This window comes from Desmodus rotundus, chromosome 1 (assembly GCF_022682495.2).
Source record: "Desmodus rotundus isolate HL8 chromosome 1, HLdesRot8A.1, whole genome shotgun sequence".
Lineage (NCBI taxonomy): Eukaryota > Metazoa > Chordata > Mammalia > Chiroptera > Phyllostomidae > Desmodus > Desmodus rotundus.
This window is the reverse complement of record NC_071387.1, coordinates 153,424,834-153,441,692: the sequence shown is the minus strand read 5'-3', so window position 1 is coordinate 153,441,692 and position 16,859 is coordinate 153,424,834. Positions and strand designations below refer to the sequence as shown.

Below are 16,859 nucleotides of genomic sequence, written 5' to 3'. Positions count from 1 at the left end.
ACATTACCATTCCCTTATCTTTGAAGTGACAAAGAGTAGATTTTTCTATTTGAAAAACCAGTGCTGAGATGGCTCTATAATAGACAGTAAAGAATTCAGAAAGTGGGAGCAAATATTATGCAAGCCTTTCCAGCTAACTTTAGCCTGAGAGCTACAGGAAGTTGTACCCATTTACTAGCCAGGCAGAGTGACGTGTAGCGTATTTGTAGGGATGTAAATAATATAAGATTGAATTAAATACACTATTTTTTAAGAAAGTACACAGAAAGGACCTCGAAATGCCTGGCTACTTTCTTAAGAAAAATGAGCCAAGAACAGAAATGTCACAGGCAAGGGCAACTACCAGCCCTCAGCACGTTTTAAAGATACGACCTCGGGCCGTCCCTTTCTTAGAGCATCATTCACCCTTGTAGGATGTTTTAAGAAGCATCCCCCCAAAACCTCCTTTATTATAACTGGTTAATTAATCCATTGGAAGAATTGTCTTAAGTGATAAACCAGGACATGAATGATACTTGAGGTGGTTGGCATATAGACAGCCATGACTGAGTTGCCATTCTTTAGGGTAAGTAAGATCGATGACCTTCTTTGAACAGAGGTTGTAGTAAATTTTTAAAAATGGGTTATATTATAAAATTAAAGAGAATCATAAAGGCTTGTATTGCAAAATTTGCTCTGTGACTACTACTCCATTATTACATCAGAGAAAAAAAGATCTTCCCTTCTCCATATGTAAACCTCACTATATGACGAGTGTAACTTCCATTCTGCATATTTCTGCATCCATGTTTATTCTCAGCATAACTGAATTTCAGTTGGGTGCTAGGATGCCCTCACCTATGTGACATCATCTGTACTTTGTGAATGCCTTACAAAGAATTCGGTCTTTCCTTTTTCTTGGGACCCGGCATCTGTGTGATAGGTGAGTTGCTGTAGGCTCCACATGTAAGTCTCCTGTGGAAGTCTCTTGTCCCACTTCTTGTGTGAAAGAGATAACCTGTCTGATTGAAGACTCTACTCGTGACTGCAGTGGTTTTAATCCAGAAGCTATCTCAAATTACAGCTGAGAAAATGAGATCTGAAAGTTTCTTATTGCTCTCAGGTTATAAAGCAATCATTTGACCAAGCTAGAAATGACACCTGAAGTATTTGATTCTTAGATGGATATTCTAGCCTTCAGTATATCACACTGTTTTCAATCTCAGACCAAACTGTCTTTTAATTAACTTCACTTACAAATACCTAGTCCTTCATATATCAAAATGAGGAAATAATTCTTGAATTTTGTGGGTGTATTTGTGAGGAATACTATGATTATTTTTTATCTCCACTTTAAAGATAAATAATCTGAATCTCAAAGAAAGTTTCCAGGTCACATCATATATCAAATTCTAGCCTATGAATTTCATAGGGAACTATAGACTGTTCTTAATTTCCATTCTAATACAATACTCTTACTATAAGTAATGAAGCTGGCCAAATAGCTAAATAATTTATTCAAGTTAATAGGGCAAGGTAATATCAGAATCTGGGTAGATCCCATGTGTCCTAACTGTCAGTTTCATCGACTCTCCACTCCTGGTTTGGTCTAATCCTACAAGGAAAGTTTCAGAGTCTTGGCCAAGTTCAATGCATATGAGTTGCACCCACACAGCAGTTACTCAGAAAGAAGATGTAGAATCCAAGGATGATGCAATATAGTATTTTTCCACTCAAATTAATCATTTTCAGAAAATAAGACTAAAAGTACAGTTAAGAAGCAAGAAGGGCAAAAGGGAGATTTACTGCTGATAGAAATGGACTAGTAATTCTTTGCTCATCCCCATAAAAATCATGCAGTGCAGCAGGAGGAAGAAATTAAAGGAGCATTTAGAAGGCCAGTGGCAATGGTATATCACTGTAAAGAAGAAAGAATGAGAGTGTATCAGGTGAACCATAACATCAAGGAAGAGAAGTAGGGGTCTGCTGTCTTATCTTGTATTATTCATCACAGGGAACTTGTCCATATAACATAGAAAGTTTCTCCTTGTTGGGAAATAAAACTATTTTGAAAGGGACATGTAAAATCTTGTGTGTGCTATTTTTTATGTACATGTAAAAATATATTTCTGATACCAGAAACAGGAGGGAACCATATATGTGGCATTTGCTAAAATGTTCAAATTTTGTATTGACAGTAGAGTTGACAACAGATACGTCTAATTTAAGTGGAAAAGTCTACTTTTGTTGTAACTCTTGAAAAATAAATATTTGTATAGATTTTAATTTCTGTAGATATTTTAACTTTCCCCAAATCTTTCATGTCTTTTATCTCATTTGTTTATTTGCTAACAGACATGTGTTAAGTGTCTGGTATGTGCTGGGTTCTGTTCTGATGCTGATGATGCGTTGGTTAACAAGACAGACTTTACCCCTTCCCCTAGAAACTTATTAAGTAAGTTTTTGGAGATTGATAAAGGAAGGAAAATCTGACTGATAGAGTGAGTTTGTAGTAGGGACCAATTAATATAGAGTAGTCCTGGAGGGTTGCTGTGATGAGGGGACCCTAGAGAAGGAAGGAGTCAGAGAAAGGTTATTATTAATTTCTTTTAAGAACTCAGAGAGGTATTTTGACCCTGCATCAATGTACTTATTTTACAAAATTGGAAAGTGAGGCACAGAATAAATGACTAATCCAAGGGAGCACAGTACTTAAGTGCATAGTCAAGACTAACCCTAGGCCTCCTCAACCTCAGGTCAATGCCATTTTTGTTATATGAGAAATAAAGGGCAATTTAAGATTTATAGTATATATATGGGCTGGTAAAACAAATGCAAAATGATAATGCTCACAGAATAGTGAGCATTTTTTTCTCTTTCAATTAATGGATTTATTTTCTGTTCTTTGTTTTAATGTAGCTTATATCCGTTTGTGTATTATGAACTCGTGTTTTAGAGTGCCCACTTCTAGAATTAAAAAAAACTGCTAACCAACATAAATGAAAATTACGTATCTTTAAAAGTGCATGCTTACCAAGAAAGAGGGTTTTTATTGTTGTTCAAATAGAGTTGTCTCCATTTTCACCCCACTATGCCCCCCCACCCCACCCATCCCCTCCTCCCACCCTCGAACCTACCCCCTTTGGCTTTGGTCATGTGTCCTTTACACATGTTTCTTGATGGTGCTTCCCCTATTATCTCTCTCCTCACTCCTCTCTGGTAACTGTCTGTTTGTTCTTTATTTCAGTGTCTCTGGTTATATTTTTCTGGCTTGTTTGTTTTGTTGATTATGTTCCAAAGTAGTTTTATATTAGCAGGAGCTCAAAGTCAAATACACATACATTTTTATGCAGAGCCTGGAGTGTACCCATCATCTCAACTTCTATGTTTTGAGAATCCTCCACAAGAGATGAAACTGCCAGATATTCAGTTCCCCAGCATTTCTTTTGGCATATTTCACCCAAGACTCTGAACTGGGAACTAGTAATCTGAAGAGCAAGGGTGAGAATTGTTTTTATAGTAGGTGGCAAAGGGCCAACATGTTCATATTCCAGGTGCAGCAGGGGAAGCAGCGCCAGGCTCATGCTGAGCGCCCAGAGCTCACCACAGTGGAGTGCAAGGGGCAGCATCTGATATTCAGTGACCAGCAGTGTTCTCTTAGTCTGGGATTTGGGGTGTGATTTTGACTGCTGCCCTGGCTGTTGCCTAGCTTATTTTGGTTTGCCCAATTCTGAATCAGACTGTCCAGTAATTCTGTGAGCAACTCAATATATATTCAGTCAATGTATTTTCTGGTTAAACAGTTCAGAGGTGAATTTTGTTGCTGGCAATGTTTAAAAAATCATGTCTGGATACAATTTCTCTGAAGAAAAATCATATTTTTTGACAGATAATAGTTTTATTAAAAAGCTCAGGTTGGGGACAGGGCGGAAGACAGATATATGAAGTTAAACAAATCTCCCCAGGTAATTCTGACAAATTCTGTCCCTGTTGAGAATCTCCGAATGAAGGCATCTTTCCATTGTTTTAAATGTCACACAAATGATTATTAATTCATTGAGTCCTGAGGCAGATATCTGGGGGGAAAAGTCAAGGGAAAATTTGGTTGAATCTTGGCTTTTGTGGGTACAAAATCTTGAGCATTAAGGAAATGCATTTTGACAACACAATTGAGGGAACTGGATACTCATAGGAGATGCCACATTTATAAAAGCAATTCTCTCTAAATGAAAACATCAGTTCTTCTACTGGTTTTCATCTCTATAATTAACAGAATCTCATGCTTGGGGGAAATAGTAAAGCCTTTCAATAAACAAAATTAACAAAAAAACTAATGAAAGTAAACAAACAAAAACCAAACAATTTATGACCAACACCACCCCTAAAAAAGCAGAATAAAAATTTCACTGGCATATTCTGGATGCTAAAAAGACCAAACTTCCAAACGTGTGAAATAAATGTAGTAAGAATAGTGCCAAAGGATGAAAATGGCTGTTTCTTAAACAGTTTTCTACTTAGGAAAGGTGGTGGTTTTGAAGATAGGAAGTGTATTAAGGGAAATTTTATTTTGGAGCAAATAATTGAAAATCACAGCTTGAACTAAATGTAAGAGTGTGCACTAAAGCTCACAAAAGCCCAGGGAAAAAATGTTCTGGGTATGGATTTTATTTTTCAGAACCATCTAAACAAGCTAACCTCAAATTGAATTAGCAATATGAACGTACCATTTATATAACATAGCTAACAGATAAATAACTATCTGAACACCCCCATGAACCAAGATAATAGCTTTGCCCTTAAAAGGTGGTTCTGTTACTTAGGTTGGAAACATTACATATTCAGGAGATGTTGCAGCATTGTCATTTCAACCACGTCACTATTTCTTGTTTATTTCTGTACATTTTGGTCCTGGTTGATAATGATTTGCCATTCAGTATATCAGCCATTACACTTTAAGATTCCAACCTAAAGCACAGGTATAAAAACAGAAGGCTCTTGACAGATATCACAGTTTAAGTGTAATTAACATCCTCTTCTGACCCACAGGTCAAAAGCTAGGTTTGCATTACTCAGTCTATTCTGTATTAACAAAGGTTTATCAGGTGCGCAGCAGGGACTCCATCAGAGTGCTGTAAAGAACTGAGCAGTGCTGTATGGAATCAGGGGTGTATCGGTTAAGTTGCATGTGCCCAGGCCTGGGAACTCCAAGGGCGCTTCTGAGTGCTCTCAGTACTGTACTTGTTCTTACATGGAAGTTCCACATGAGTGCCTCAGTTAAGGCAGTGCAGACATAGGAACCAGGCAGGGGAGGGCCAAGGAAAACCTTCTATTATCCACATATATGGATACTCTTCTAAAGTAATGAGGTATACTTTAAGTTAAAATTTTTACTAATATTATACCATTTACCCAAATGTAAATAAACATCAGTATAAATTTGTGCTTATCAATAAATTCCTGATTTAAATTGTTCCAGAATTCTGCAAGGAATCACATTCAGAGGAACAAATAATTTACCACCACCACCAGAACTAATATAAAAAAACACTCTTTAACTTGCATATTTCAAAAAATTGTAAAGTAAACCCAAGTCAAAACACTCCACAATGACTCTTACTTCTTTGTTCCCCTCTCTAGATTCTCATACCCCTCGCTGACTGAAACTCCCTTATTTTCCAAGTTCCTCCCAAATCATCTGTAAACACAGCCTTGGAAGACTGATTCCGTCTCCCTTCTGTACTTCCTTCTCTCTTATGCTGTTGCTATTATATCAACTTCACCTGCACATAGGTTTTAACTCTGTTCCTTGCCAGGTCTCTGTGTTTCATTTTTTCTCTGCCAGTTTTTCACTTCTACCTTTTAAAACGTCAGGAACTCATTTGGGTGGGACAATGCCTCCTCAGACGGTGGAGGAAGGTAAGAAAACTTGACCAAACAGTCAATACTGGTGCGAGATGGTAGTCAAAGCTGGGGAAGTGGAGGCTGAAATAAGCACGGTGTAAATGTAACTTTTTTACCCTGCTACCCCCAAATGCACGTGATGATGCTGTACAGGGTAAAGATGTATTTATTTTCTTTGATTTTTAAAATATCTTTTAAATACTATTTTGTAGAAATTTTATGTTTCTATTTTCTATACTTTAAAAAATGAATTCCAACTTTCATTTTATCTTCCATTTCATGAGAAAACTCCACAGAGTCTGAACAGTAAAATGAAGTTACATGGAAGCAGAATGTCTGCAGGTTTTTATAATCCTGAAGTATGTGTCATCCATCAGTGCATCCTGGGTAATTGCACAGCACCTGCATGTCTTAAAAGACCCAGAGCTGTAGAGTACTACTCTCTTCATTTAGATGTCTAAGTTTTCTGTTATTACTTCTGTTCCAGTTTGTGGAGTATCCTGAGAAAACCTAAGTGATGGCCATACCACTTTAATTTCCTCTCAGTGAGCATCTGATAGACGTTTCTAAAGTGTACAAAAATATTTATAGAGTATACATATAGAACACACATGTGTATTTATATATATTCAAATATATAACTCATTAGGCACTCTGAGGGCCTCAGTCTTCAGAGTTTGAGATTACCTTTGGATCTGTGCTTCAGGTTTAGTACAAACAACTGTGTGTTTCATTTTTTTAGTTGAGAATGTATTTGCCACTCATGACTAGGAGACTTTTGGCAATGTTTGATTATTACTATTAAGTGGTTGCTACTGGCATCTAGTGGGTAAAGGACAGGAATGCTACTAAATATACTACATTGCACAAGGAGACCCCCAAACAATGATCCAGTCCAAAATGTCATAGTGATGAAGTTGAGAAATTCTTGATTAAGGATTTCTGAGGTGGTCTTATCAATTTTTTTCTCTGTGCTTTAGACAGTAGCCAATATGTGAAACTTCAAGTTGGAGATTTTGCTGCTCAGCATACCTTGTGGAACATTTTATTCAAATATAAGATTTTAAAAAAGGCATCTTTAGGCACCACATCATAATGGAATCTGAGAAGGTTAGTTAAAATATTTTAATCCAACTACTATGGTTAATGAATAATTTAAAATTAATAATTTTGATTTTGGTTAAATATTTCTTTTTTAAATTATATAATCTTTATTATATTTTCCCTTACCATTTAGACCCTTATAACCCCCTCTTCCAAGCAATCACTCACTGTTGTCCATGAGTCCTTTTTCCTTTTGCAGAGGAATTGAGCAAAAATATTTTTTATTATGTGCACATTATTCAATATTCTCCATTTTTAAACATTATATATCATTCCAACTTACCTTAGTGATGAATACTGTGAAACCCAATCTGCATGTCAGATGGTCTGTGAATATGCATGTGCCGACCAGTTTCTAAAATGTTTCAGTTAGTAGCTTTTACCGTATAGTTAGATTTTTACTTTTAACTTCTTTTTAAGTAAAAGCATTAGATACTAGGAAGTCAACTGTTACCTAAATTATTATGGTTTTTAATTACTTTTCCAAAAAGCATTTATTCTTTCAAATAAAGTGTTATTTTCATTACTGAAATCAAATCAAAATACTGATAATGAAGGTATATTGCCTTAACTAAAAAGTTATTTAACTACTACATCTGGTATATATGTGTATATGTAATAAGCTTTTATTAAGTAAGGCTGCTATGGATGGTCTAATTCAGTTTTGTAGATTGAATTATAGAATTATAGCATTTCATTAAGACTATAAAAATTCAACTTCTCAATCTAAGTACCTTCGCGAGTGCACTTAATTTGAAATATTTACCAAGAACCTTGCATATAAAGTGTAGTGTAACTTGCTGTATTCTTACAAAAATTTATTTAGTCATTCTCATCAAAGGTCAAAAATGCCATCTTAAAATGTTTCAACTTAAGTGTTTCTGTTGGACATAGTAAAAGACAAAAGAATGTTACTCCCATTCTAAGAACAACTAAACTAAAATAATAAAATAAAATAAGATAAAATATATATAGTCATAATTTGGGGGTGGGTGCATTAGAAGGCTGAAAAAATGAACTTGAATCTCAAAGGGCAACGAGAGTTTCTAATTAGAAGGAGAAGCATAAGCAGTCCTAGCACATAGGATTTGCCTGAGACTAAGGCTTGAGCACAAGAAAATCCTTGCCCCCGACATTAACCTCACCCCAAGTATGAAATGGCAGCAGTAAAACACTGAGGGAAGAGAAAAAAATGTGGAAAAAATAGCCCTCTGTGGTGCAGAAATGTGTGGTCTTTTGAAAGTATAAGGTGCAACAAGAATGCTGAGAAACCCCCTGCCATCTCAAGCTACACACTAAGTGCAAGAAAGTAGTAGCCCACTGATGCAAAGCTTTGAAGTTGCAGGTATATTTTACTAGTAACAAAGGGAAGTGTACTAATAGCAATTTCCAAACCCAACCTAACAACTGACTAGATAGACTCAACCTAGTTGGATGGCCTAACCAAAGAAAAGGCATGTTTTTTTTTTCTTTTCTTTTTATTTCTTTTCTTCTTTTCTTTTCTCTCCTTTTTCTTTCTTTTCCTTCCCTCCCTCTGTTTTATAACACCGCTTTTCTACAACAAGGGCTGACATTTAAGACACATCAAAAAAAGCAATAAAAAATGATCCATTGCTCAGAGATCAAGCAGTCAACTAAACAGATCCAGAGTTATTTATTGAGGCTTTCTGTGTTGTAATATCATTTAATACTATCATCTCTACATAATATTACTAGCATTATCTGTGCTACAGCTGTTTCACATGTGAGAAAACTGATGTAAAAAGATAAATAAATATTCCTAATTCACAAAAAAAGATAAATAAATATTCCTAATTCATCCTAGTGTATGTTGGAACCAGGATATAGATACATGCCAGGCTGATATTATTTTATTTTTATTTGTAATTGTATTTTATTGATTATGCTATTACAGTTGTTCTGATTCTTCCTTTTTGCCCCTTTCCACCCAGCACCCCTCACTCTCTCAGGCAATCCCCACACCTTTTTTCATGTCCATGGGTCATGCATGTAAGTTCTTTGGCTACTCCATTTCCTACACTATACTTTACATCTCCCTGGCTATTCTGTGACTCCCTATTTGTATTTTTTAATCTCCTCCCATCTGGCAATCATCAAAATGTGCTCTGTATCCATGATTCTGTCTCTGTCCTTCTTGTTGGCTTAGTTTGTTTTTTTAGATTTAATTTTTGATAGGTATGTATTTTTTGCCATTTTATTGTTCATAGTTTTGATCTTTTTCTTTTTCTTAAATAAGTCCTTTTGAGGTTTCATATAGAAATGGTTAGGTGATAATGAATTCCTTTAGTTTTTTTGTTGTCTGGAAAGTTCTTTATTTGCTCTTCAATTCTAAGTGATAGCTTTGTTAGGTAGAGCAATCTTAGCTGTAGGTCCCTGCTTTCCATGACTTTGAATATCTCTTGCCAATCCCTCTAGACTTCAAAGTTTCTTTTGAGAAATCAGCTGACAGTCTTATGGGAACTCCCCTGTAAGTAATTCAGTGCTTTTCTCTTGTTCCTTTTAAGATTCTTTCTTAACTTTAGCCTTTGGCATTTTAATATGATGTATCTTGGAGTGGGCCTCTTTCCATCCATCTTGTTTGGGATTCTCTAAGTTTCCTGAACTTTCATGTCTATTTCCTTCACCAAATTATGGAAGTTTTCATTCATTATTTTTTCAAATAGATTTCCAATTTCTTGCTCTTTCTCTTCTCCTTCTGGCACCCCTGTGATGCGAATGTTGAACCTCTTGAAGTTGTCCCAGAGGCTGCTTATACTATCTTCTTCCTTTTTTTTTTTTTGGATTATTTTTTGTTCTTGTTCTTCATGGTTGTTTTTTGCTTCATTATGTTCCAAATCATTGATTTGATGCTTGGCTTCATCCACTCTCTACTGTTGTTTTCTGATAAATTGTTATTTATTTCAATTAGTGTATCCTTCATTTCTGATTGGATCTTTTTATGCTATTGAGGTCCTCACTAAGTTCCTTGAGCATCTTTATAAACAGTGTTTTGAACTCTGCATCTGATAGATTTTTTTATCTCCATTTTTTAAAAACTCTTTTTCTGGAGTTTTGATCTGTTCTTTCATTTGGTCCATGTTTCTTTGTCTCCTCATTTTGGCATATTCCCTGTGTTTGTTTCTGTGTATTAGGTAAAGCTTCTTTGATTCTGTGTCTTGATAGTGTGGTGGCCTAATATAGTAGGTGTCCTGTAGAGCACAGCATCCCCTATCACCCAAGCTGCGTACACAAGGAGCACCCTCTGTGTGGGCTGAGAATGCCTTCCTCTTGTGGTTGAGCCTTGATTGCTGTTGGCAGAGCAATGGGAGGGATTTACCCAGGCCAGTCAGCTGAAAGGACTGCTGTGATCATTGACTACCACCCTCTGCCCTCCATGGAGGATCAGCTGTTCAGGGGCCAGGTGGTGGTGCTCTGACATGGTCTGTAGCTGCCCACTGGGTGCCCTGGCTCTGGGGATTCCCAGGTGGAGCGGACCAAGGTCAGCCTCCAGCTGTGTTTTACTCGGGGCCACCCTGCCTGAGCTATAAAGAAATCTGAGATGGCTGCTACTTGTGCTGGATTTGGCAATTCCTAGGCAAAGCCAAGCTGTGAATCTAGGCTGGATGCTGCTAATGCAGGGTGGGCATGGGGCTCACTGAAGCCAACTGTTTTTTGTTTGAGAAGAGTTCAGAAGTTGTGAAGCATGGGCCAAGACCAGACATGCACATGGAAAAGCAGCTTGGTGGGCCTGTAAGTTGGGTGTGGTAAAGTCTCCAGGGCAGAGCAAACAGTGTTAGCCAGGTTGATGGAGTCTCAGATATGCCACCAGCTTGCCATCTCTGCAGGTCTGTGGGAGGAGGGCTCAGAGAAGGGACAATGGCCTCTGCTCACTGTGATGCCAGACTCTTCAGTTCCTCCCTGTATGCCATTGGTACCTTTCAAGCTGCTGTCCCCGTGTTGGAGCTCAGGGGGAGTGAGTCTGAGTAGGTGAGTGCGTGTGTGGATTCTTTAAGAGGAACTGCTTGGGATTCTAGCAGTTTCATCCACTGACTCAATCCCTGCTGGGTTTTGCAGTCAGAAGTTGTGGGGACTTATCTTCCTGGCTCTGGAACCCTGGGCTGGGGTGCCTGGTATGGGGCTGGAACTTCTTGCTACTGTGATATCTCCCAAATATTTATCCACCACATGTGGATGTGGGACCAGCCCATTCTATGTCTCTGCACCTCCTACCAGTTTGGATGGATGTGGTTTCTTTAATTTTGTAGTTACCAGACTTCCATTAAACTGGATTTCTGGTGGTACTGAATGATGATTTTTCTATGTTTTAGTTGTAATTTTGATGTGGTTGTGGAAGGAGGCAAACCATGTCTGCCTATGCTGCCATCTTGACCAGAAGTCCAGGCTGATTTTATAGCCCAAATCATAATCACTATACTATAGAGTCTTAAAAATATGGCAATTAAGAAGAAGTCATTGTACACAGAAATTTATCTAGTAATTTTTCCATGTAATTTTAGGAAGATATATAGAACTATTCTTATTTTCTAAAAATAAAATTAGGAGAGGAAGGATGTTGAACAACTCTATATACCATTTCATCTGCTTCTATACAGATCTCAAATTTTGTTACTTAAGTATCTGCTTAATGTGAGAAGATTTGGTTTATATGGGTTATTGTATTAAATAACACTGTTGTAAGTTATTTAGGTGTTTAGGTATTTTAATGTACAGCCTTGATAGGTCTGACTGTCAGGGGAATCTTTATTGGAGAATCTGGTAGACTACCAGGGGCATTGCTTTTACATCATCCCTTCACTCTTTCCAAAGAAGTAGGTTCCAGAGTAGATACAGTGTTGCAGATTAACAAGTGGTATATCATCCAGGTAAATTATTCCTCTCTACCCTACCACCTGAGCTCATGTAGTACAAAGGGGTAACCAAGGAACTTGAGGAATTTGAGTAATGTATACTTAGTTGCTTGGAAGAACTTGGAGAAAGTTTCCTTAGAGAATTGGATGCCACCAAGAACTAGGTCAGAAGCAGAAGATCTTTGTCAGAGCCATGAAAATTTAGTTTTTTAGCACATATTTGCTGAGAGATTTGTGTCAGTTTCTAGGGACATGCAGTGCCTGGATAATTTGTTCAGCCTTTTCTTCTTCTTCTTTTTTTTTTTTGTATTATAGAACTAAGAAAATAGATGACAAGCCTTTACCATTTAAAGCATGTCCAGCTGATTCCCTATCCCCGTATAGTTGTAGTCGTACTTACCAGATCTTAGGCAACATAAATCCAAAATGATCACACATTCAAGATGGTGTAATTTTTATATTTCTGAGGACTGAAAAATCATAGGAAGAGGAAATATGAGGTTGATGTGATATACATTCTTAGTTGCCTACAAAATACCCATTAAGCACTTCCTGCCTTGCCTAGGGTTCCTATTCCCAGCCACAGGAGAGTGACCATGGTTGTTTCAGGTCAGTCATAGTAGTTTAGACCTGTGATATCCAAAACAATATCTGCTAACCGTATGTGGGTTTTGAGCACTAGAAATGTTACTAGGCCAGATTAAGATATTCCATAATTGTAAAATTTACATCAGATATTGAAGACTTTGCATACAAACGAATGTAAATATGTTATCATTTTTTCATGAATATATATAGAGAAATAATATTTTAATTATATTGGGTTAAATAATATTTATTGTTAAAATTAGTGTCATCTCTTTCTTTTCACATTTTAAATGTAGTTATTATAAAATTAGATTACATATGGGCCCTGAATTATGTTTCTTTTTTTATTTTTTAAATTTTTTTATTTTTATTTTTTATTAATTTTTATTGTTATTCAATTGCAGTTGTATGCCTTTTCTCCCCATCCCTCCACCCTACCCCAGCTGAACCCACCTCCATCCCCCACCTCCACCCTCCCCCTTGATTTTGTCCATGTGTCCTTTATAGTAGTTCCGGTAATCCCTTCTCCTCACTGTCCCCTCCCCACTCACCCCCTGGCTATTGTTAGATTGTTCTTAACTTCAATGTCTCTGGCTATATTTTGTTTGCTTTTTTTCTTCTGTTGATTATGTTCCGGTTGAAGGTGAGATCATATGGTGTTTGTTCCTCACCATCTGACTTATTTCACTTAGCATAATGCTCTCCAGTTCCATCCATGCTGTTGCAAAAGGTATAAGCTCCTTCTTTCTCTCTGCTGTGTAGAATTCCATTGTGTAAATATACCATAGTTTTTTGATCCACTCATTTGCTGATGGGCACTTAGGTTGCTTCCAGTACTTGGCTATTGTAAATTGTGCTGCTATGAACATTGGGGTGAAAAGTTCTTTTGGATTGGTGAGTCAAGATTCTTAGGGTATAATCCCAGCAGCGGACTGAATTATATTTCTATTAGCTAGCAGTATGAGGTCGTGAATTTGAGTTATACATGTCTTTAATAGGCTTTATATTGCCTTCTTTTTTTTTGTAATTTTCACCTGACGATATGTTTATTGATTTTAGAGAGAGAGGAAGAGAGAGAGAGAGAGACAGAGAGACAGAGAGAGAGAGAAATATCAGTGTGAGAGAGAAACATAAATATTGATTGGTGTCCTTTCATATGCACACCGACCAGGGATCAAACCCATAATTTAGGTATGTTCCCATAACCAGGGATTGAACCCCCAAACCCTTTGGTGTACAGGACAACACTCCAACCAACTGAGCCACCCAGCCAGAGCTGCCTTCATGTTTGAATAAGGAAATGTTTTAAAAAAAAGTCCATTTGGCAGAAAAAAATGATGTCAAATGGAACTATGAATCTACAAAAAGATAAAGAGTATTAGGAAAGGTAATTACTTAGGTATATACAAAATAATCGATTTCTGATCTTAAAAATCACTTATAAGATAATGACAGATTAAAAAAATAATGATGTAAGGTTTATAACATAGAAATACATGTATGACAATAACATGTGTTTCATATCCAAAATACATAAAGAATGAATAAAATTGAACACTAAACAAACAAATAATTTAATTGAAAATTGGGCAGAAGAACTAACAGACACTTCTTCCAAGAAGACATACACATGGCCAATAGATACATAAAAAGATGCTCAACTTCACTAGCCATTAGGGAAATGCAAATCAAAACTACCACGAGACACCACCTCACACCTGTTAGAATGACTATCATCAAACAGACAGTTAATAACATGTGTTGGAGAGGTTGTGAGAAAAAGGAACCCTCATTCACTGCTGGTGGAAATGTAACTTGTTACAGGCACTATGGAATACAGTATATAAGTTCCTCAAAAAGTTAAGAATAAATTTCCGTATGACCCAACAATACCTCTCCTGGGTATCTACCTGAAAAATTTGAAAACATTTATTTTCAAAGATACGTGCACTACTATGTTCATTGCAGCATTATTAATCGTGGCCAAGAATAGAAGCAACTGAAGTGTCTTTTGTTAGAGGACTGGATAAAGAAGATGTGGTACATATATACAATGGGATACTACTCAGCCATAGCAAAAGATGAAATCCTGCTATTTGCAGCAATGTGGGTGGACCTTGAGACTGTCATGTTAACTGAAATCATTCAGTCAGAACAAGAACCATATGATTTCACTCATACATGGGATATAAAACTGAAACTCATAGACACAGACAAAGGTATGGTGGTTACCAGAGAGAAGCGGGAGTGAGAGGGTAGCACAGGGTAAAGGGGACCAAATATATGGTGACAGCAGATGATTTGACTTTGGGTGGTGGGCACACAATGCAGTATACAGATCATGTATATAGAAATGTACACTTGAAACCTACACAATACTATTAACCAATGTAACCCCAATACATTTAATAAAAAATAAATAAATAAAAATAAATAAAAGTTCCACCAACGTAAAAATATATTGAAATGATTTTAAAGGACACATCATGAAAGAAAACATGCAAATTGAATATAGGCACACGAAAAATATTCAACATCATCAACCATTAACAAAATGCAAATTAAAGTCACTTTTCACAAAATGGAAACAATAAATAAAAAGTAGCAACTGATAACTGAACACAAGGATGTGGAGTAAGTGCAAATCTCATCCATTGGTGGTGAGAATGAACACTGGTGGTGAAATGAAAAAAATTTACAAAAGTTTATTTTAGAAAGTTACTATAGTCTTATCATAACCTAGCAATCAAGTGGTGAAATTTTATGTTCACACAAATGGAAACATAAACATACCTATATAATATAAATATTTATAGCAATTCTATTTGTTATCACATAAATTATACATACCTAATCTAACATTATTCAGAAGGGTTAAAAACAAAAGAATGGACTTCTGTTTCAGACTATGATCAAGTAATAAATATTGGCTTTAGTCTTCCAAGGTAAACAACTAGGAAACAGGAAAAGTGCATACGAGGCAACTGTTTTCAGATATTGGACAGTGACTATAAGAGCCGTAACACTATGCAAAAGAAACAAAGACGGTGAGCCCTAAGGTCGCCCAGCGTTTCTTCCTGATGGCGGTTTTCAGACTGTGGGCAGGGCAAGGATAAACCCAAACAGCGTCTGGTGGCTGGAAATTGGAGTTCAGGCTACAACCTAATTCCATTGAGAGTATGCCGCATGTCCCAGAGGCTTTGAGGGGAGAACAAGAGGGAGATGTCTCTCAGGCTAAATATTTCCACAGACTTAGGAGAGAAAGAATTGGTGTATAAGTTATAAAATTAGCAGATATTTGTGGCAGCTCCCTGCAGACTGGATAGTAGGTGCTGAGAACTGAAACAGCAGAAATGACAAATCTAAAGGGACTATGAGGACTGTAACAGAGAATGTTTTTGTGGTGGTAGCTGTTGACTGATGACTGCGGGCATGCATACCATCTTGGAGGGAACCACAATAGCATAAATAGAGCTGACTTACCCACATTTCAGTAGGATGGGGGATTATAAGTTATTGATTGAAGGAAAATAATGAAGTGATTTTTATTCACACTCCTGAACTTATGATCTTAGGTTTATACTCACAACAAATGTAAAATCTTCTTCATATTTTTAATTTTTATTATTTTTCAACAAATTTGAAGGAAAGCATAGATGACATAGACATAACAAATGGTCAGTAGGGTCGTCAAGGTTAAGATAATTCTCTGAGGACAGCTGATAGAGGCGGCCGCATCCCCACAGTAGTTTGTACATGGGTGTCAAATGGCTTCCAGCCCCCTCATCCTCTTCTTCTCCCTCCCCCTCCTCTTTTATTTTTAAAGAAAAATCTTTTAATACTGAAAAAATTAAAATCTACAGGAAACTTACAAAAGTAGTATTCCATATACAAAAATGAATTCCAAATACTGTTCATCTAGATCACTCATTTTGTCAGATTTCATTTCCTTCTGTGTATGTGTGTGTTTTTGTTCTTAAAAATGTTAATTCAAAACAAGTGTCAGAGAAATATATAAGAAATTCTCTGCATGTGTTGGGAAATGTTATTATATTTAATTTTATTATTTTGATTTTTATCTGTTTTATTTTAAGATCTTATTTGGTCTTTCTCACACATAAAATTGAGGAATTACATGCAGAATACAATTTTTAATAAAAATGAGAAGACTGCAACCTATTAGCATACTATTTTGCATCGCTTTTGCTCATCTAGTTCATTGCCTGTTCAATAAAAGTGTATGCAAATATTTATTCAACATTTAAGGATTATACACTATGTGCCTACTGGGTTCTGATTCAGATTTTCTAGTTCTTTTTTATTTAATAATTTCTTTATTGTATCTTTCATGTCTTTTAGAAAAAATGGAAATATATTTGGTATTTTCCCTAAAGACAGAATTATCCATAATTAATATTT

General features: G+C 36.4%; 1 pseudogene; it reads left to right on the top strand.

Annotated features, from left to right (window-relative positions):
* The first annotated feature begins 14,493 nt into the window (after positions 1-14,493).
* The window catches only part of LOC112307492 (leucine-rich repeat-containing protein 57 pseudogene), a 198,302-nt pseudogene continuing 195,936 nt past the window's right edge, over positions 14,494-16,859 (top strand).